The 21,154-nt window shown below is 44.3% G+C and overlaps 1 protein-coding gene across 12 annotated transcripts in view; it reads right to left on the bottom strand.

Annotated features, from left to right (window-relative positions):
• add1 (adducin 1 (alpha)) overlaps positions 1–20,306 on the bottom strand; it is a 49,456-nt gene extending 29,150 nt beyond the window's left edge. For all 12 annotated transcript variants that reach the window (XM_064977386.1, XM_064977393.1, XM_064977387.1 and 9 more), the window contains exon 1: positions 20,177–20,306. The gene's annotated coding sequence lies outside the window, so the exon portion shown is untranslated. The remainder of the gene's footprint in view (positions 1–20,176) is intronic.
• Between the last annotated feature and the right edge of the window lie 848 nt (positions 20,307–21,154).

The raw sequence follows: 21,154 nt of genomic DNA, 5'->3' as shown, positions 1-21,154 counted from the left end.
AGAGCACCAAAGCAGCGCAAAATGTCAGATAGGGCCTTTCCCACCCCCCACATCTCCTGTACGATGTCGGATGATCATGGGCCTTCTACAGCAGACACTTAATTTCCGTTTTTCTCCCTAATCCTGATTCGATTTGAATGGGGATTAGGGAGTACCTCCGCGGACCACCAGTTTGGGAAACACTGCACATCATACCAAAATGTTTTAAAACAGAAAACGAACATGTGCATGTATTATTAGATAATCCCAGGTAGTATCTCCAATGTTTCAGTCCCTTACATTTGTTGCCTAATGAACACAAACATGTTTTAATCAAGATTACATTTAATATCCGAGGCAGGCAGCCAGATGGAAAAATGTCACGTCACGTCTAAACATTCAGTCACATTACATGCCATCACCTCTGCTGCTTCCTGTTTTGATAGTGACCACACACCCCAGGGCTTATTGATTTCCTGTCCATTTCCTCTGGCTCAGTCAGTCTAGATACAAAACAGACACTCAACCGTCATCATTACAGGGGATAAAATGAAAATGTGGCGCGGCGAGCAGCGCATCGGTCTAAGACACTGCATCGCAGTGCTTGAGGCACCACTACAGGCATCCTGGTTCGAATCCAGGCTGTATCCCAACCGGCTGTGATTGGGAGTCCCATAGGGCGGTGCACAATTGGCCCAGCGTTGTCCGGGTTGAATAGGTGTAGGCCGTCATTATAAATAAGAATTTGTTCTTAACTGACTTGCCTAGTTAAATAAAGGTTAAATAAAATTTTTTTAAATTAACCAGCAAGCCAACCAAACATTGACATTGCTAGCACAGGGAGTAAGGAAGAGAGAGAGAGATGGAGTTACCATGAAATGCCATTATCAGTCCAGAGAGTGGATGGCAGTGATTCTGTTGCATAGCAGAGCTATGAGAGCTGGTTGCTGCGAACCATGAACAAGTTGCACCACTATCGTCCATAGAACAGCATTGATGTCAGAGAGAAATGGAGAGGAGACAGAGGACAGTATTCTCACACTGCCAGACATCACACTGACATTTTCATATGAGAATCAACATAGAGCGGCTGGAGTTGAGCTAGAGGTAAATAAGCCATTTCCAATTGATCCAGGCTCATTTTTGTCAAGGCTGTCTATTGGGATGATGTTCCCTCAGACAGAGTACATTACCAGCCTGTAGCCAGAGAGTTAACCTCCCCCCAGAGGACAAAGACAGCCAGCATAGCGCATTAGAGCTAGGCGGGGCCCTGTTCCAATACTCAAAATGCCTCCTTCCTTCCTCCCTTCCATGAAGTAATCAATCCCTGATCTGACATGATTGCTGAAATCACTGCAGTGAATTCCTCTTTAAATCTAACCCAGCCAATCAGTGACTACTACCTCACGAAAGGGATGAGGCTCAGGCTCAGGATGCATTTTTACAGTGCTTGAAAAGGGCCCAAGTAGGCCTCTCTGGGCTGCCTGGCAGACACCGCCGTCTCTGGGCTGCCTGGCAGACACCGCCGTCTCTGGGCTGCCTGGCAGACACCGCCGTCTCTGGGCTGCCTGGCAGACACCGCCGTCTCTGGGCTGCCTGGCAGACACCGCCGTCTCTGGGCTGCCTGGCAGACACCGCCGTCTCTGGGCTGCCTGGCAGACACCGCCGTCTCTGGGCTGCCTGGCAGACACCGCCGTCTCTGGGCTGCCTGGCAGACCCGCGCCGTCTCTGGGCTGCCTGGCAGACACCGCCGTCTCTGGGCTGCCTGGCAGACACCGCCGTCTCTGGGCTGCCTGGCAGACACCGCCGTCTCTGGGCTGCCTGGCAGACACCGCCGTCTCTGGGCTGCCTGGCAGACACCGCCGTCTCTGGGCTGCCTGGCAGACACCGCCGTCTCTGGGCTGCCTGGCAGACACCGCCGTCTCTGGGCTGCCTGGCAGACACCGCCGTCTCTGGGCTGCCTGGCAGACACCGCCGTCTCTGGGCTGCCTGGCAGACACCGCCGTCTCTGGGCTGCCTGGCAGACACCGCCGTACACCATTAGTCCTTTCAGTCCTCAGCAGTTAGACAAATCTCAGCCGAAACAGGACTGCTATGATAACTATTACCCAGGACCAAACCAACCAGGCCTCCCAGCAGAGAGAGATGTGCCCAGTCCATTTAGTGCCTGAGACTAACTGAGAATAGTTTGGGTGACACTAAAACACCTGGAGACACTAAAAGAACAACAGATATTTACCATTTGTATGGCTGAAGTAATAAAAAATATATATAGTTATTTATTTGCAACCACTGACACAAAAACAGTGTAGAAATGCTATATATATATATATATATAGCAGTATCGAAGTGTCAGTATTGAAGCTATGGTTCTCTTTTCTGACATGAGGGATTCTTGAGATTTTTACACTCACAAAATACATAGTCCAGAGGAACTAGTCTGGAATCCCAACTGATATAGTTTCACAGTTTGCATTGTATTTCAGGCTGCCAAATACCAACATGAAAAAGTTGAAAAATAGCAATTAGGGATAGGTCTTCCTGTGCCAATCTCATTAGGGACCAAAAATACCCAGAACCTCTGGTCTGTTACTAATCCGATTGTATCACGAATTGCCTATTTATTGTCCAACAGAACAGAGGATAATGCTGCACTGGTTGGTAGAGATTCTTGCCAGAGATCCAAATGGGATGCTATTCCCTATAGAGTGCACTACTTTTTAACCAGGGCCTATCACAGCCTGCTCAAAAGTAGTGCACTCTAGGGAATAGGGTGCCATGTGGGATACAACCATGGGGTTCTGTGTCCAGGAATGGAATGGTCCCTTAATGGTCCCGGTCTCTTAGAGCGGAAGACTCAGAGCGGAGCTATGACTGACTCAGCACTCTCAACTGTTGAGGATCTGTTGTTGTTGTTGTGGTGCCAGTACTGTGGGAAGGGAACGTCGCAGGCATGTTGTGGTGCCAGTACTGTGGGAAGGGAACGTCGCAGGCATGTTGTGGTGCCAGTACTGTGGGAAGGGAACGTCGCAGGCATGTTGTGGTGCCAGTACTGTGGGAAGGGAACGTCGCAGGCATGTTGTGGTGCCAGTACTGTGGGAAGGTCGCAGGCATGTTGTGGTGCCAGTACTGTGGGAAGGTCGCAGGCATGTTGTGGTGCCAGTACTGTGGGAACGTCGCAGGCATGTTGTGGTGCCAGTACTGTGGGAACGTCGCAGGCATGTTGTGGTGCCAGCACTGTGGGAAGGGAACGTCGCAGGCATGTTGTGGTGCCAGTACTGTGGGAAGGTCGCAGGCATGTTGTGGTGCCAGTACTGTGGGAAGGGAACGTCGCAGGCATGTTGTGGTGCCAGTACTGTGGGAAGGGAACGTCGCAGGCATGTTGTGGTGCCAGTACTGTGGGAAGTGAACGTCGCAGGCATGTTGTGGTGCCAGTACTGTGGGAAGGTCGCGTCGCAGGCATGTTGTGGTGCCAGTACTGTGGGAAGGTCGCATGTTGTGGTGCCAGCAGGCATGTTGTGGTGCCAGTACTGTGGGAAGGTCGCGTCGCAGGCATGTTGTGGTGCCAGTACTGTGGGAACGTCGCAGGCATGTTGTGGTGCCAGTACTGTGGGAACGTCGCAGGCATGTTGTGGTGCCAGTACTGTGGGAAGGGAACGTCGCAGGCATGTTGTGGTGCCAGTACTGTGGGAAGGGAACGTCGCAGGCATGTTGTGGTGCCAGTACTGTGGGAAGGGAACGTCGCAGGCATGTTGTGGTGCCAGTACTGTGGGAAGGGAACGTCGGAGACAAAATCTGAATCCTCATCCAAGAGAAAACGACCCAGAACAAGAAGGCTCTAAAAGCAACTGCGGTTGAGTAAAGTGTCTGCTTACATGCACAGCTTCAACAAACTAAGGACAAAAACACACTAAATGGTAATTATACACTGTCCCTGGTATCTGATAGACAACAAGCCAGTCGACTCCATTATAACCTCAAACTGTGGCTGTGAGTCTTTCGGATGACGTACTTCAACAAACTAAGGACAAAAACATACAAAATGGGGGTAAACTAGCTTAAAAAAAACACACAGCTGAAACAACATGAACTAAGTGCTTTCAGTGCTAACAGAGTGACCACTATCCTTATTCCTGCTGCAGCAACCAAGCTCAGGAAATAACTGAGGCTTTGTGTAATAGGATCTCCCACCGCCTCCAGGCAGTAACAGATACACTGCTGCTGATCCCGGTCCTCTAGACTGACATCAATGGGAACACAGAGAGCAAAATGGCTTCATCAACTATTATTCATTTTGTCCAAATCTTACTGTATAATCAAATCTGAATACAATACCTAAATCAATTATTTAAAAAAAAATGTTTTAAGTCAACCACTTCCTAAATTTCAAAATTTAAGGAGTTTTTTTCAATTCCACAGTTTAGATTAGCTTTGGATAAATCTCAGGTATCTAGCCTCGACCTCGCTTACAGAACCCAAGGAAGCCCACCCATAGAAATAGAATTACTATTCTATTGACTGTATTCCATTAAGTCACTCCATGAAGTCACTCCATGAAGTCACTCCATGAAGTCACTCCATTAAGTCACTCCATTAAGTCACTCCATTAAGTCACTCCATTAAGTCACTCCATTAAGTCACTCCATTAAGTCACTCCATTAAGTCACTCCATTAAAACTCCTATGGCTGCGGTCCCTGTACAGGGATCAAAATCAGCGGAAATTCCAGAGCGCCAACTAATAGTACTCGATACAACTCAAACTTTCATTAAAACACACATGCAGGCTACTCAATTAAAGCTACACTCGTTGTGAATCTGGCCAACATGTCAGATTTTTAAAATGCTTTTCGGCGAAAGCATGAGAAGCTATTATCTGATAGAGTGCAACCCCCAGAAACACACAAAGGGGACGTAAACAAAGAAATTAGCGTAGCCGGCACTACACAAAAGGCAGAAATAAAATATAAAACATTCATTACCTTTGACGAGCTTCTTTGTTGGCACTCCTATATGTGCCATAAACATCACAATTGGGTCTTTTTTGATTAAAATCGGTCCATGTATACCCAAAATGTCCATTTATGAACACCGTCAGATCCAGGAAAAAAACTCAGTTTCAAAACGCAACGTCATTTTTTTTTTATTAAAAAAAGTTGCCTATAAACTTTGACAAAACACTTCAAACTACTTTTGTAATCCAACTTTAGGTATTAGTAAACGTTAATAATCAATCAAATTGATCACGGGGCGATCTGTATTCAATAGCAGCAAGTCTTGAAATCATGGTCCATATTCTCCCTTTCATAACTTCCTCGGGTGTACGCGACGACAGGAAGTGCCTATTTCTCATTTGACCAAGGATTAACTTCAACACAATTCCCAACACTGGCGACATTGTGCGGAAGCTGTAGGAACTGTAAACCGGACGCTATCTATTTTCCCTTGCCATAGACAATACAGAGACTGGCGGATTGATATTTTTTTGTGTTTTTTTTGTGAACAGTTTTCCTTGGGATTTTGCCTCCTACACACGTTCTGTTATAGTCACAGACATGATTTAACCAATTTTATAAACTTCAGAGTGTTTTCTATCCACACATACTAATCATATGCATATACTATATTCCTGGCATGACTAGCAGGACGTTGAAATTTTGCGCGATTTTTAACAAAAAGCAGCCTCTTAAAGAGGTTTAAGTCACTCCATTAAGTCAACAGCCTCTGTCTCCATGACCTGTACATCTAAGGTAAACAACATGGATGTGTCCCAAATGGCACCATATTTCTAATAAAGTCAATGCACTAGGACTCGATTCAAAAGTAGTGCACTATATAGGGAAAGGGTGCCATTTTGGACAAAGACCAAACCTTCCATGGGTTCATTGAAGTCAGAGTTCTGTGTGAACAGCCATCCAGTCTGGTCAAAGGTCAGTAGATAGACCAGGAACGGGATTGCCTTGAGGATAGTGAAACTGGAAACTAGACCGTGAGAGAGAAGAGCTCAACCAGCTTGTCGTCCTAAAAACAGGAAATTAGTTTGAATTTTTCAACCTCTGGTTCGTTGGCCACTCCTATGGGGGAAATTAATATAGGGAAGAATGTTTTTTGGGGACAAGCGGTGAAATGAAGGTTGATTGCGTAAACAGGCTTTATCACAAAAAGTTACATTCGCGGATTAAGACTATTTTATAGGACAAAACAGAGAAGAGCTCCTAAGGCTGTGCTTCCAACAGACTTAATTTTCTGCGCTTATCCAAAAACGCCATTAAAATTGACCCATCGTCTTTGGCCAATGAGCCATGGTGGAGTATACCTCTGTCAATGCCTACAAAAAGACGACATCACTATTGCCCTCTATAAAAATTACATTGTTTCTTACACAAAATGTTACAATAGGAAAGAGTACAGGAGATGAAATACACTTCCTGCTTGTAACATCCTTCTGAGGTCAACTTGAAACATCCCAGATGTCCAGTACAAACAGTATTCCCAGATAACACTTCCACTGAGTGTCTGAACTGGGAAAGTCAAAAGCCAGGCATAATGCTGTGAAACTATTAAGAGTCCTACCAGGATTATCAATGTAGAAACACTCAGTTGTTAACTTGTGGAGAGAAGAGATAGTCGTGACCAGACTAGCAAGCAGTGGCTATTAATTCAACCCCTTCAGATTGCAGCTTCTTGAGAATTTGACATATAGTGCCATTTTTCTTGTGTTGTGCTACATTTTCTGATCATGGTTATAAGAGGAAAACAAGGGATGCGACTTAATTTAAAAAAATTATTATCCTAAAATTCCATGTGAATTCACATTGCAGCTGCACTGCTGACAGCAACGGGTTGGGCCTCACGGTGAGTCTCTTTCAGATGGTTCAACACCTGTACTACCATTACTGTTCCTTTATGTCACCTGGCAAACTTAGCATTTTCTCCTCATTTAACTTCTCAAAGTAACTTAGTTGCTGTTGGTTGCCTTGCTGCCTTTTTCCAACTGTTAACAATGACGCAGTGGTATGGAGTTGACTCCAAAATAATTGATTCATAACTACTTTTTTTATTTCACCTTTATTTAACCAGGTAGGCCAGTTGAGAACAAGTTCTCATTTACAACTACGACCTGGCCAAGATAAAGCAAAGCAGTGCGACACAAACACATGGAATAAACAAATGTACATTCAATAATACAATAGAAGAATCTGTATACAGTGTGTGCAAATGAAATAAGGAGGTAAGGCAATAAATAGGCCAATAGTGGCAAAGTAATTACAATTTAGCAATTTACACTGGAGTGATATGCAGTTGAAGTCGGAAGTTTACATACACTTAGGTTGGAGTCATCAAAACTCGTTTTTCAACCACTCCACAAATTTCTTCTCAACAAACTATAATTTTGGTAAGTTGGTTAGGAAATCTACATTGCGCATGACACAAGTGTCAGGATTTGGCCAGGGTTGTTCCGGGTTTTGGTCACTAGATGCCCCCATTGTGCTTTTTGACCTTATGTTTTTTCCCTTGATTCCCATTATTATTTGCACCTGTGCCTCGTTTACCCTGATTGTATTTTAACCCTTAGTTTCCCTCAGTTCTGTGCTCTGTGTTTGTATGTTAGCACCCAGCCCTAGTGTTCTGTGTATTCTTGTCGATTCCGGTGGACGCTCTTGTGGAATTATGTTTTTGTTTTTTGAGTTTCTCTTGAGGCTTTTTGTGCTATATCTACCTCCTTTTGGATTTGCCATTTTGTATTGAAGGACTTCTCCTTTTTTACCTTATTAAATACACTGTCTTAAGTACTGCTGTGTCTGCCTCGTCTTCTGGGTTCTGCTGACTATTCGTGGCTCAGTTGGTTAAGTGACTGTTTCTCACTCCGGAGACCCAGGTTCGTAACCGGGTCCTGACAGAAAAAAAAACAAAAACAGAATTCCACAAGAGCGTCCACCGGAATCGACAAGAATACACAGAACACTAGGGCTGGGTGCTAACATACAAACACAGAGCACAGAACTGAGGGAAACTAAGGGTTAAAATACAATCAGGGGAAACGAGGCACAGGTGCAAATAATAATGGGAATCAAGGGAAAAAACATAAGGTCAAAAAGCACAATGTGGGCATCTAGTGACCAAAACCCGGAACAACCCTGGCCAAATCCTGACAACAAGTAATTTTTCCAACAATTGAGTACAGACAGATTATTTCACTTAATCACAATTCCAGTGGGTCAGAAGGTAACATACACTAAGTTGGCTGTGCCTTTAAACAACTTGGAAAATTCCAGAAAATGATGTCATGGCTTTAGAAGCTTCTGAAAGGCTAATTGACATAATTTCAGTCAATTGGAGGTGTACCTGTGGATGTATTTCAAGGCCTACCTTCAAACTCAGTGCATCTTTGCTTGATATCATGGGAATATCAAAAGAAATCAGCCAAGACTTTCGGAAAAGTCTGGTTCATCCTTGGGAGCAATTTCCAAACACCTGAAGGTACAGCGTTCATCTGTACAAACAATAGTACGCAAGTATAAACACCATGGGACCACGCAGTCATCATACCGCTCAGGAAGGAGACGCGATCTATCTTCTAGAGATGAACATACTTTGGTGCGAAATGTGCAAATCAATTCCGGAACAACAGCAAAGGACCATGTGATGATGCTGGAGGAAACAGGTACAAAAGTATCTATATCCACAGTAAAACGAGTCCTAAATCGACATAACCTGAATGGCCGCGGAGCAAGGAAGAAGCCACTGCTGCAAAACCGCCATTAAAAAGCCAGACTACGGGTTGCAACTGCACATGGGGACTTTTGGGAGAAATGTCCTCTGGTCTAAAGAAACAAAAATGGAACTGTTTGGCCATAATGTTATGTTAGGAGGAAAAAGGGGGAAGGGCCAAAGGGGCCGAAGAACACCATCCCAACCGCAAGCCGAAGAACACCATCCCAACCGTGAAGCACAGGGGGTGGCAGCATCATGTTGTGAGGGTGCTTTGATGCAGGAGGGACTGGTGCACTTCACAAAATACATGGCATCATGAGGTAGGAAAATTATGTGGGTATATTGAAGCAACATCAAGACATCAGTCAGGAAGTTGAAGCTTGGTCGCAAATGGGTCTTCCAAATGGACAATGGCCCCAAGCATACTTCCAAAGTTGTGGGAAAATGGCTTAAGGACAACAAAGTCAAGGTATTGGAGTGGCCATCACAAAGCCCTGACCTCAATTTGTGGGCAGAACTGAAAAAGCTTGTGCGGGCAAGGAGGCCTACAAACCTGACTCATTTAAACACCAGCTCTGTCAGGAAGAATGGCCCAAAATTCACCCAACTTATTGTGGGAAGCTTTTGGAAGGATACACAAAACATGACCCAAGTTAAACAATTTAAATGGCAATGCTACCTAATACTAATTGAGTGTATGTAAATTTCTGACCCACTGGGAATGTGATGAAAGAAATAAAAGCTGAAATAAATCACTACTATTATTCTGACATTTCACATTCTTAAAATAAAGTGGTGATCTAACAGACCAAAAAAAAAACCGGGGAATTTTTACAATGCCTAAATGTCAGGAATTGTGAAAAACTGAGTTTAAATGTATTTGACTAAGGTATATGTAAACTTATGACCTCAACTGTAGGTATTTATAGTTGTTCACATTTTCTAAGTCCAGAGGACTGCAGAGGAGTGATGCTAGTTGGGTGGGCAAGTGCGAGCAGTGATTGGTTGAAGAGCATGCATTTAGTTTTACTAGCGTTTAAGAGCAGTTGGAGGCCACAGAAGGAGTGTTGTATGGTGTTGAAGCTCTTTGGAGGTTTGTTAACAGTGTCCAAAGAAGGGCCAGATGTATACAGAATGGTGTCATCTGCGTAAAGGTGGATCACAGAATCACCCGCAGCAAGAGCGACATCATTGATATATACAGAGAAAGGAGTCTGTCCGAGAACCGAAGCCTGTGGCACACCCATAGAGACTGCCAGGGGTCCGGACAACAGGCCCTCCGATTTGACACACTGAACTCTGAGAAGTAGTTAGTGAACCAGGCGAGGCAGTCATTAGAGAAACCAAGGCTGTTGAGTCTACTGATAAGAATGTGGTGATAGACAGAGTCGAAAGCCTTGGCCAGGTTGATGAAGACTGCTGCACAGTAATGTCTTTTATCAATGGCGGTAATGATATTGTTTAGGACCTTGAGCGTGGCTGAGGTGCACCCACGATCAGCTCGGAAACCAGATTGCATAGTGGAGAAGGTACAGTGGGATTCGAAATGGTCGGTGATTGGTTTGTTCACTTGGCTTTCAAAGACTTTAGAAAGGCAGGGCAGGATGGATATAGGTCGAACAGTTTGGGTCAAGAGTGTGTCCCCCTTTGAAGAGAAAATGACCGCGGCCACTTTCCAATCTTTAGGAATCTCCGACAATACAAAAGTTAGGTTGAACAGACTAGTAAAAGGGGTTGCAACAATGGCGGTGGATAATTTTAGAAAGAGAGGGTCCAGATTGTCTAGGCCAGGTGATTTGTAGGGATCCAGATTTTGCAGCTCTTTCAGAACCTCAGCTGTCTGGATTTGGGTGAAAGGGGGGGGGGGGGGGGCTTGGGCCAGTTGCTGCGGGGGTTGCAGAGCTGTTGGCTACCCCTACCCCAGCCAGGTGGAAAGCTGTATTTTTACAGAAATACAGACATTTCAGAATTTTTGGTGGCCTTCCTAAGCCAGGATTCAGACACGGCTAGGACATCAGGGTTGGCGGAGTGTGCTAAAGCAGTGAATAAAGTAAACTTAGGGAGGAGGCTTATGATGTTAACATGCACGTCGACTCCCATTTCTGAGTGTCAACATTCGACTCTTAAATATTCAGTATTTCTGGAATGGAGGAGACCGACAAGTTGCTGAAACTCCCGAGAACACAAGACAGAGAGACACAGAGAGACACAGAGAGACACAGAGACAGAGAGAGAGGCTCAGTATACAGGCAGACACTCAGAACCGTGCACTAGGCCTATCTAATCGGCAATCAAAAGGTGTGTCTGGCAAATGAAATGCTGTATCTCACAATTTCTTGGCTTGCAAAGTCTCGCAACCTCAGTAAACCAGGGCCTGTCATCATTGACTGAGATAATAAGACAAGTGAGATGCATCACTTAGCTCTCACAGTATCTGTGCAGATGGGATTGGTAATAGTGAGGGTTGTTTCCAGCTCTAGGATGGGCTTGGTAACAGGGAGGGCTGTTTTCAGCTCTTCAGATGGGCTTGGTAATGGGGAGGGTTGTTTTCAGCTCTACAGATGGGCTTGGTAACAGTGAGGGCTTGGTAACGGGGAGGGCTTGGTAACAGGGAGGGGAGGGGTCCATTACAATGAGATGAACGTATTTGTTGTTGACTTTAGATCTCCAATAATTGAGAACTTAACAAAATAGCAAAGTATTTCAAGTTAGCTTTTCAGCTAACTCATTCATGTTATGTACACCCACTGTGCACCTCATTAGTCATATTTGAGGGGACATAGTTGGCATGGCTGACTACGCATATATTTAATATGGCTATGCTGCGTTCGATCAGAGCACGAAGTTCTGTTGAAAAGGATAATAAGACGCGTGAGATGCAAAGTATCTGTGCATGTGCACAGGTTCGCTTCGCGCTGTTCAGTGTGGTAGCCAGGGCACCAAAATAGCGGAGAAGTTGAGCCTCACACGTCAACACTCTTAGTTGTTGAGGAATTGATCCACTACGCTGTTCACTTGCTACTTTTTTTTTTTATCTTCAAAAACATTGATTTTCAGTAATGGATTTCTCTTAATGTTAAGGAGCCCAATTTGGATAAAACGTTCACAATAGAGGTTGAGCGATTATGATTTTCAACGCCGATACCAATTATTGGAGGACCAAAAAAAGCCGATACTGATTAATCGGCCGCTTTGTATTTATTTATTTTTAATAATGACAATTACAACAGTTCTGAATGAACACTTATTTTAACTTAATATAATACATCAATAAAATCAATTTAGCCTCAAATAAATAATAAAACATGTTCAATTTGGTTTAAATAATGCAAAAACAAAGTGTTGGAGAAGAAAGTAAAAGTGAAATATGTGCTATGTAAGAAAGCTAACGTTTAAGTTCCTTGCTCAGAACATGAGAACATATGAAAGCTGGTGGTTCCTTTTAACATGAGTCTTCAATATTCCCATGTAAGAAGTTTTAGGTTGTAGTTATTATAGGAATTATAGGACTATTTCTCTATACCATTTGTATTTCATATAGCTTTGACTATTGGATGTTCTTATAGGCACTTTAGTATTGCCAGTGTAACAGTAAAGCTTCCATCCCCCTCCTCGCCCCTCGAACCAGGAAAAAAAAATCGACGCAGATTTACCCATGCAGAGCAAGGGGAACAACTACTCCAAGTCTCAGAGCAAGTGACATTTGAAATGCTATTAGCGTGCACCCTGCTAACTAGCTAGCCATTTCACGTCGGTTACACCAGCCTAATCTCGGGAGTTGATAGGCTTGAAGTCATAAACAGCTCAATGCTTGAAGCACAGCGAAGAGACTGCTGGCAAAACACACGAAAGTGCTGTTTGAATGAATGCTTATGAGCCTGCTGGTGCCTACCACCGCTCAGTCAGACTGCGCTCTATCAATTCATAGACTTAATTATAACATAATAACACACAGAAATGCGAACCTAAGGTCATTAATATGGACAAATCTGGAAACTATCATCCCGAAAACAAGACGTTAATTCTTTCAGTGAAATATATTCAGTGAAGTTCCGTATTGTATCTAACGGGTGGCATCCATCGGTCTAAATATTCCTGTTACATTGCACAACCTTCAATGTTATGTCATAATGACGTAAAATTCTAGCAAATTAGTTCACAACGAGCCAGGCTGCCCAAACTGCTGCATATACCCTGACTCTACGTGCAATGAAAGTAAGAGAAGTGACACAATTTCACCTGGTTAATATTGCCTGCTAACCTTTCTTCTAGCTAAATATGCATGTTTAAACATATATACTTCTGTGTATTGATTTTAAGAAAGGCATTGATGTTTATCAATGTGCACCGCATCGATTATATGTAAAGCAGGACACGCTAGATAAACTAGTAAACTGGTAATATCAACCATTTGTAACCATAGCTTCCATCCCATCAACCATAATTGACGATGATTAATTGATTGTTTTTTTATAAGATAAGTTTAATGCTAGCTAGCAACTTACCTTGGCTTCTTACTGCATTTGTGTAACAGGCAGGCTCCTCATGAGACAGGTGGTTCGAGCGGTGGACTAGTTAACCGTAAGGTTGCAAGATTGTATCCCTGAGCTGACGAGGTAAAAATCTCTCTTTCTGCCCCTGAACAAGGCAGTTAACCCACTGTTCCCAGGCCGTCATTGAAAATAAGAACGTGTTCTTAACTGACTTGCCTCGTTAAATAAAATCGGCGTCCAAATATACCGACTGTTATGAAAACTTTCAAATCGGCACGAATTAATTGTCCATTCCGATTTAACGGCCAACCTCTCGTTCACACCCCATTACTGATATCAGCTGACTGTTCTGAATGGTACACTACTAGGCCTACTCATATTACGGTCAGTCACCCGAGCAGACATGGCTGACATTCATAACATTCACTGAATCATTTACTCACACACACCCCAACTTCTGACGGCAAGTGAAGTCAGCAACTTGCTGCACATACTTCACTTAACTCGCTGAGTCGTCTGACAAAAAAGACTGAGGCTGCATAGCAACAAGCACAAAACCCCTCCTAATTTAAACCCATACTGACACACACACAGTTGGTGTCCTCCATCCACCGGTTACCAATGTAAACGGTGGATGTTATGAAGAAGAAAAAAAAATCACTATCAACATTTACGGGATGTAGCACTGTGCAGCTACTGATAAAATCTGATACAATGACAGCATCAGGCTCAGTGCTATACGTGTCACCACTGGCTGAGTCATCTGCATACAGTACTAACCCCAGCCACCACACAGCTCCCCTCTATTACATACAGTACTAACCCCAGCCACCACACAGCTCCCCTCTATTACATACGGTACTAACCCCAGCCACCACACAGTACCCTCTATTACATACGGTACTAACCCCAGCCACCACACAGCTCCCCTCTATTACATACGGTACTAACCCCAGCCACCACACAGCTCCCCTCTATTACATACAGTACTAACCCCAGCCACCACACAGTACCCTCTATTACATACAGTACTAACCCCAGCCATCACACAGCTCCCCTCTATTACATACAGTACTAACCCCAGCCACCACACAGCTCCCCTCTATTACATACAGTACTAACCCCAGCCACCACACAGTACCCTCTATTACATACAGTACTAACCCCAGCCACCACACAGCTCCCCTCTATTACATACAGTACTAACCCCAGCCACCACACAGCTCCCCTCTATTACATACAGTACTAACCCCAGCCACCACACAGCTCCCCTCTATTACATACAGTACTAACCCCAGCCACCACACAGCTCCCCTCTATTACATACAGTACTAACCCCAGCCACCACACAGCTCCCCTCTATTACATACAGTACTAACCCCAGCCACCACACAGCTCCCCTCTATTACATACAGTACTAACCCCAGCCACCACACAGCTCCCCTCTATTACATACAGTACTAACCCCAGCCACCACACAGCTCCCCTCTATTACATACAGTACTAACCCCAGCCACCACACAGCTCCCCTCTATTACATACAGTACTAACCCCAGCCACCACACAGCTCCCCTCTATTACATACAGTACTAACCCCAGCCACCACACAGCTCCCCTCTATTACATACAGTACTAACCCCAGCCACCACACAGCTCCCCTCTATTACATACAGTACTAACCCCAGCCACCACACAGCTCCCCTCTATTACATACAGTACTAACCCCAGCCATCACACAGCTCCCCTCTATTACATACGGTACTAACCCCAGCCATCACACAGCTCCCCTCTATTACATACAGTACTAACCCCAGCCACCACACAGCTCCCCTCTATTACATACAGTACTAACCCCAGCCATCACACAGCTCCCCTCTATTACATACAGTACTAAACCCCAGCCACCACACAGCTCCCCTCTATTACATACAGTACTAACCCCAGCCATCACACAGCTCCCCTCCCCACTATTACTCAACAACTGGTGCATATCTGAAGTGTGCAGGGGTGTAGCGTTGACTGTGGTCACTATGGAAACAGACCACATTACCATGGAAACTGAGTTAGCCTTTTACACCATTATGTAATAGTAGAGCAGCACATCACAATACACCAGGTCTACTCCATATGTTATTAACACCTTCCACACTTGTTATCAATTTGTTACAAATGCACTCTCATGGATGCCACAGCACCATTTGGAACCTGATAACCTTCTGATGGAATCAAAGGAATGATTCAATCTGGGCCACATTCCAACATGGAATCCCTGGGGGAAACTAGCCAAAAGTCACTAGTATTCTGGAGTTCTGGAGATATTCTGCAACAGTCCAGATGCGGTCAATAACTTATTCCATTCTCCAAGGCTCAGGCCTGCATCCTGCCATGTGGCAATGATTAGAGCATAGAAAGAGAGACAGAGAGAAGGGGAGATAGGGAGAAGGGGAGACAGAAAGAGAGAACACCAGGAGAGATCGAGAGTAGTTTTCAGCTCTCCATCTCTACAGGTGGACTTGGTAACAGGGAGGGTTGTTTCCAGCTCTACAGATGGGCTTGGTAACAGGGAGGGTTGTTTTCAGCTCTACAGATGGGCTTGGTAACAGGGAGGGTTGTTTTCAGCTCTACAGGTGGGCTTGGTAATAGGGAGAGTTGTTTCCAGCTCTACAGCTGGGCTTGGTAATGGGGAGGGCTTGGTAACGGGGAGGGCTTGGTAACGGGGAGGGGTCCATTACAATGAGATGAACGTATGTGTTGTTGACTTTAGATCTCCAATAATAATTGAGAACTTAACGAAATAGCAAAGTATTTCAGTTAGTTTTCAGCTAACTCATTCATGTTATGTACACCCACTGTGCTCCTCATTAGTCATATGAGGGGACATAGTCAGCCATGCCAACTACGCATATATTTAATATGGCTATGCTGCGTTCGATCAGAGCAGGAAGTTCTGTTGAAAAGGCCTTTTCATCAATTCTAGTTCATATCCTAGGTCAGAAAAAGAGACCAAACAAGGATAAAGACGACTTGAGTTATAGCTCCAAAAATATGCCAGTCAAGTCATATTTAGTGAATGGATTTTGCCATGAGAAGAAACAGATACCACCCCCCTCTTGAGCGTGTCACCCTCTCACATCATGAGAAGAAACAGATACCACCCCCCTCTTGAGCGTGTCACCCTCTCACATCATGAGAAGGAACAGATACCACCCCCCTCTTGAGCGTGTCACCCTCTCACATCATGAGAAGAAACAGATACCACCCCCCTCTTGAGCGTGTCACCCTCTCACAGCATGAGAAGGAACAGATACCACCCCCCTCTTGAGCGTGTCACCCTCTCACATCATGAGAAGGAACAGATACCACCCCCCTCTTGAGCGTGTCACCCTCTCACATCATGAGAAGAAACAGATACCACCCCCCTCTTGAGCGTGTCACCCTCTCACATCATGAGAAGGAACAGATACCACCCCCTCTTGAGCGTGTCACCCTCTCACATCATGAGAAGAAACAGATACCACCCCCCTCTTGAGCGTGTCACCCTCTCACATCATGAGAAGAAACAGATACCACCCCCCTCTTGAGCGTGTCACCCTCTCACATCATGAGAAGGAACAGATACCACCCCCCTCTTGAGCGTGTCACCCTCTCACATCATGAGAAGGAACAGATACCACCCCCTCTTGAGCGTGTCACCCTCTCACATCATGAGAAGGAACAGATACCACCCCCCTCTTGAGCGTGTCACCCTCTCACATCATGAGAAGAAACAGATACCACCCCCCTCTTGAGCGTGTCACCCTCTCACATCATGAGAAGAAACAGATACCACCCCCCTCTTGAGCGTGTCACCCTCTCACATCATGAGAAGGAACAGATACCACCCCCCTCTTGAGCGTGTCACCCTCTCACATCATGAGAAGGAACAGATACCACCCCCCTCTTGAGCGTGTCACCCTCTCACATCATGAGAAGAAACAGATACCACCCCCCTCTTGAGCGTGTCACCCTCTCACATCATGAGAAGGAACAGATACCACCCCCCTCTTGAGCGTGTCACCCTCTCACATCATGAGAAGAAACAGATACCACCCCCCTCTTGAGCGTGTCACCCTCTCACATCATGAGAAGTGCACGTAAGCATTCAGCCTGAGTCAGTCTCATTTAACTCTGCAGTGAATGCCTGTCAAAGCTGGAATCCATAATAGACCAACCAATGGGATGTAGGAAACCACTGCTGCCTGTGCCTCAGACAACAACTACTATTGTATCTGCACTGCGGACAGAAGAATGCATTAGAGATACTCGTTGCTCATTTAAAATGTAATGTTATGGGCAGTAGTCCCGAGTTTGACTCTGTGTGTATATGGCAAAATCTAGTAAGCTGAAAGCATCCAATAATATGCAAAATCGAACTGCACATTACCGCAAACATCTTGCTTGCTTTTTGACTTCTTAGAAACCTTGTAACCAGTTTTGATTGAATACGACTCCAAGTGATGTTATTTAACCAGAATTCATGGAAAAAAAAGCATAAATATTTCTAATCCACTGTACCCTGATAATACAACTCTGATATAAAACGCAATTTCTCAGGGGCTTGAAATCAACTCTTAGGAATAGAGTTAGATGCCATTTCATGTTATTGGAAGTCCCACATACCAACATTGGTTTGTTTTGGACAGATGATAATGCTTAGATAAACCCCCAGTAGTCTGCCATAAAGCGTCGTCAGTCTGCCATAAAGCGTCGTCAGTCTGCCATAAAGCGTCGTCAGTGGGGGTGACTGTGTTTAGCGGCTGTGAATATGGGCCCAAATCATCATCATAATAATGTATTCCTGAAATGTAATCCATAGAGGTCCTTTGAGGGACAGCAGGATATTTTACATTTGCACACAAAAGGATTATTGAGAAATAATGAACTAAAGTCACACCGGATAAGAGTGTTTTCTAAGTGACTAAAAATAAACGCAGGCTAAATGATGTGACTCCCGAGCCTTATCAAGGCCTCCTCATAACTACGGTTGTAGTAACGTCTAAAGCTGACACTGTTGGCATGGAAATGTTGTTTTCTGAGGCAGGGTGTTGTGTTGAGGGGACAGGGGTTGGGGAGGGAGGGTCCTCAAGGCTTTATCTGGGTGTGGGAGATCACTGTCTAACAACAGTACTGAGAAGAAACCCTGCTGAGGGAGTTTGAGGAGATTAGTTTGAGCAAGGTGAGGCACAGAACTTTTAATTTTGACCACATTATTAATGCAAGATGATTTGTAGATCAGCAATTCTGCGCAGCCTGAATGCAATGTAGACCCACGCACACTGTCTTACATAGCTCTAGTATCAACTGCGATACCCTGAGTCTATGTATGTGCCAGTGGCAACTATAGAAGAAACTAGGCAAAGCAGTGGACTAGTGACAAAGCTTCAGGACATTAGTGCCACTGGGCTGGTTCGTGACGTTTTCCTGGTAACATTGTCAATATTAACCTAGGTAGTCAAATCCATTTTTAGAACTTCCTCAGAAAACGTGGTTTCTTATGTCTAACACAATATACACTCTATGCAGTTCATTAACAAATCTGTTTACACACCCGAAACGGTGCCAAAATTTACACTCGGAGAAAGGAAGGAAAGAGAGTGAGAAAGAAATGTTTGAAATGAGGAACACATTTTCATCATCTGCACTGGGGTCAAGGGTGTGTCTAGTAGCCCGAAAACTAACAGACTTCAAAAATGTGTTTGTGTGTGTGTGTGTGTGTGTTTGGTACTGCTAGCTTCACTCCTATGGGTGTTCCTCTCATTCCACCAGAATAACGAAATCTAGGGAGTGACCCCTCCACAGTTCTCTAAAGGGCTTCTAGCCTAGTCCCTCTCTACTAATCCCCACAGAGGGAAAGAGAGAGGGGAGGGGAGTTAGACTACAGCCCACTGACTGACTGGAAAATGTACCGTATCTACAGTTAGCAGACTAGAGAAGCAACATCTTAATGGAATCTGCTCTCCGATGTTGTCCTAAAAACACACACACACACAGTAGCAAAACGCTTTCCAACAGACAATGAAAACAAGTGCTTCTTCCACAGCCATCAATGTTACTCCTCTGAATGACCCTCTGCTCTTATCAAGGCTTTCACTGTGTGGACATGGGATGATACAGACAATGTACAGAGAAGGACTCGGAATTCATCAAGATATTTTTTGGGCTGGTTGAAGATGTGTTCTGGATTGGCATCATGAGGAAAGAGAGTATTCCAACAGTCTCTTGGGAGTTTGTTTGACAGATTGCTCAAATAGACAATGAAATGGTGGGATGTTTAAATGAAATAGTTCATTATTATTACTACAGTACACAAGGAAAAGTACATGCATGAAGTTCTACATGGTTGAGTAAGGCCTACAATAGCAACACACACTAGCATAGCTCAGTGGGTGGCTATTATGAGAGACTATTTCTTCATTTCCTGTCCCATTCAGGCCTACAGTACGCAAAGTAGGCTACCAGACACTAGAGGGACAAACACATTTCCTAATAACATTGCATAATAGATAATATTGTACCGTATATTGTTTTGATAGATACATAACAGTAAACATGCACTAATTCAACCTAAACTCAGTTTCCTTTCCTGCAGGCTGTGAAAAATACACAAAACAACAGCCTACTAAATGTGGCCTTGGAGCCTCCCTCCTGCGATTGAAGGAGGTGTGTGGGGGGACCAAGTAATACATGGTGTTTTCGTTGTTTTTACTAACCTTCGAAAGCCAACAAAACGATGTACTGTATGATACTAGTGTTACAGTTGAATAAAACATGAAATCATATGTCGCACAGGCTCCTCTGCAGAGTCCACTGGCGACGCGCAGTCAATAATAGAAACAATATAGGTTTCTACATATTGTACAAAGAGAAACGACATAAACCTTTAAATAATTTACATATTCTCGCACTAGTCGGAGCTTACTACTACGAAACAACATGATCAGTTTTAACTTACCCTCGTTTAGTTGAAATATGATTGAAAAGACAGCACCTTCTCGTAGAAAGCGAGCGTACTATTTTCAGTATTTTTTATCCGCTACCCTGCTGCTTTGAAAGAGGTCTGCTTCTGCTTGTAGTTCCTGCGATGCTCCGCCCACCAACGCCTCTCACTTGGGTGCGGCAAAGCGGTGAATGCTGGTGCGCGCCATTGGTTGTGCTCAAAATCCATTGCGGCACATGAAAGCAACGACGAACCTGGTTGGAGGTTGTACTGAGAAAGTACGATTAGACTAAACCGGGATAAACCGGGCTAAGGCCCGTCGCTTCACCGGGCAAAAGTGGTGAGTGAGGAGCGCCGTCTCAAATCGAGCATCACCGGGCCATAATGTCAACAAAATAGCATGATGAATCGTTTAGAAACATAAACTATTATTTTTTTAAATAGCCTGGGGCCTAAGCCTATGTTACAATTTTCAAAGTAATATTCTGATTCTGAAGGCAGGTAAAGCGACACATGCATTTTGAGCAAACATTTTTGCACGTGAAAACACTGAATCCTTACTAATAACTCCACGTGCTTGACATATGTCACTTGATTTCAGCCGACTTCAACGTCTGCTTTGGTGGGGGCACCCGGAAGGCAGCCCGGTTTCAAAACGAATACAATCAACGCTAACCCGGTTCAACCGGGGCATGCCCGGGGTATTAATCGAATTCCGTCACTTATAGGAACACATGATGAAACCAAACAATTTGTTTTTTAGTGTCATCCCCAGTGGTGGAAAAATAACCCAATTGTCATATCTGAGTAAAAGTAAAGATGCCTTAATAGAAAATGACTCAAGTAAAAGTCACCCAGTAAAATACTACTTGAGTAAAAGTCTAAAAGTATTTGGTTTTAAATATACCTAAGTATCAAAATTAAATTAAATTGCAAAAATATGTATTTTATGTATTTTTATTAATTTAACCTTTATTTAAATAGGCAAGTCAG

Source organism: Oncorhynchus masou, chromosome 11, assembly GCF_036934945.1.
Source record: "Oncorhynchus masou masou isolate Uvic2021 chromosome 11, UVic_Omas_1.1, whole genome shotgun sequence".
Taxonomy (NCBI): domain Eukaryota; kingdom Metazoa; phylum Chordata; class Actinopteri; order Salmoniformes; family Salmonidae; genus Oncorhynchus; species Oncorhynchus masou.
The sequence above is the reverse complement of the archived record's forward strand: the minus strand, read 5'-3'. Positions and strand labels throughout refer to the sequence as shown.